The sequence below is a fragment of the Brassica oleracea genome, chromosome C7 (assembly GCF_000695525.1).
Source record: "Brassica oleracea var. oleracea cultivar TO1000 chromosome C7, BOL, whole genome shotgun sequence".
NCBI classification, from domain to species: domain Eukaryota; kingdom Viridiplantae; phylum Streptophyta; class Magnoliopsida; order Brassicales; family Brassicaceae; genus Brassica; species Brassica oleracea.
In genome coordinates this window covers 34,871,060-34,873,407 of record NC_027754.1, presented here as the reverse complement: position 1 = coordinate 34,873,407, position 2,348 = coordinate 34,871,060, and positions in this window count along the sequence as shown.

Sequence of the window (2,348 nt, the reverse complement as noted above, 5' to 3'; positions counted from 1 at the left end):
TCGGTATATTCCGAGGATTTCATTTTCCGTCGGAATGTCCGTCAGAATACCGCTGTTTTCTTGTAGTGATATAAGCCAAGAGTCCCAAATTAATGTCCTAGCTGTAACTCTGCAAATGTGTAACTACCAATATGAAGTCATTTCAGAAATCATATCCCAAGTTTCATACTTTTAGATTTGATATAAAAGAAAATAAAAACAGAAACAATATATTGTCGCCGCGAGACATGAGCATCATGCATGTGTGCTGGGTATTATTATTTTAGGCTCTTGTGGCTCATAATAGTTTAGTGAATAATAAATTTGAAACATGAAAAGTTGGTTGAGGGCGCCAAAATAACTGTTGAATGATTCTTTTTAGATTCATATTCTATAGAGTTTATAGTAAAATATGTAATTCCAACCACCTATGTGCGTTACGGGCTGTGGAGTTCGCCCTAATACTCTCTCTGGTCCAAATATCGAGGAGCCGTCGGCCATCAACTATTTCGACGCCGTTGAGCCCTCTGGCCGCCGGCGTCGGGATCTCTGCTCAGCGTCTCGCTACTCTACATCTTCCGCTCACTCCACCATATTTTGCTCTGTTTCTTTTCTTTTGTGTAACTCTCTAGGCGACAAATCTCAATCGAGACTGTCTCTTGCCGTGAGAAGAAGAGATATGTGTTTCCGTTTCGGTGTCTGTGTCACCAGACCCGTGACTCTCTGGGGGACTCCCCACCGCTCCGCCGTTCCTGTCAACATCAACCACAGTGACTCACTTTCGCACAACGTTTGCTATTCTGGACCAATGACGGTGAAATATTCAACGAGCGTAGTAGCTACACTGCAAATCCCTAGATCCATGTCTTCCTGGCTAGATCTACTGTCGGCTTCGCTGACTATATCTACCGTCGGCTTCCCCGACTAGATCTACTGCCGCCTCCGCCATCCCAGTTACTCACGCCTCATCTTCCCGCTACTCCTGCTCCGAAGACCTTCACCGGATGACACTCCTTCGACCGTCGCAATCTCTTCCCTCGTCCATAGTTTCCGGCATTTTGAAGTCCTGTGTGGTTGGGATTCCAGCGTTTACCAGGCTTTCAAGGCTGGAATCTCGATGTCTGTTAAGTTTGAGCGCTCTCTGGTCCGCTACCACCTTATTCATCTCGAAAGTATACCGGTTTGGCAGTCTCCTCTGGGGTTCCAAGAAGATCTGTTGGGTTTCAACCGCTTGCTCCGGTGAGCATCCATCTCCACCGTTCGACGTTCCCGTCTCCTCACCACCCATCTCCACTTTCGGCGTATCTCTCAGGTACTCCCCGTCTCCGGTAAAGCGAATGGTTGTCTCCAACCCGAGGGTACTAAGTTTATGGGCCTGGCCCTTTCAGTCTTGTGGTATAAGAACTGTAAAAGTGACTATGTGATTAACTCCTGATGTGTGGGTTTGTGTGAAGAGCTTCAAGATTTCTGATGGATTCATTAGGGTCTTTGTTATGCGATTATTGTTATACCTCTCTTTTATGAAGATTGTTTCGGTGGATACACCGTGTTTGCTTACGGTTTCAACCTCTTCCTCTACCGAGAAGAGTACTTTGCAACCATGCCTCCTCTCTATGAAATGAGATGTTTTCTCGGGTCTATTACCGAGGTTTTGCTTCAGTTTACTCACCGGTTTGTTATCTTGTGAAGCGGTCTGTACGGGACCTGAAGATGCAATCGAGAATAATTTGATTGTTCTCGTTGGTGAGGGCTGTCTCTCAACGTTGTCTTGTGTGACTATTCTCCAGCTGTCCGATTTTGTCGGGAAGGCTTTTTTGACGCATTCAAGATTTGTTTTGAATTCGCTGTCACCTTCTTCGGAAGATTTATCTGATTTAGTTTTATCTATCTCTGTACTTTATGCTTTCTTGCAAAGAGGATGTAATATTCCCTCTTGTATTGTTTCAGAACAAGGTTGAATGAATGAAATTAAGTGGTGTTACAAAAAAATGTAATTCTAACCAAATAGGAAGGACAGATAGAAATAAGTTATATATTACGTAATAAATATGTACTTTCACAGTCCACAGTGCACTTGATCAGCTACAACGAAGTAGTGATGATGATATCTATGGTCGGCCTACGGGGCAGGTGTAGAAATGTCATACAGGTTTACCCATCCCGTTCCGTCCCGTACCGCGGCGGGTTAGTCGTCGAGCGGGTTACAGCGGGCATGTCCCGTGCAGGCTGCGGTCTTCAAAATGCCGGCCCAAACCTGTATCGCAGAATATATAAGCCTTCGCGAGCCATCCCGCCGGACGCCTTCTTATCAAACCGCCTAATACAGTTTCTTTCATGAATGTTCAAGTAGAAAAGTTGTGTAAGAGAGT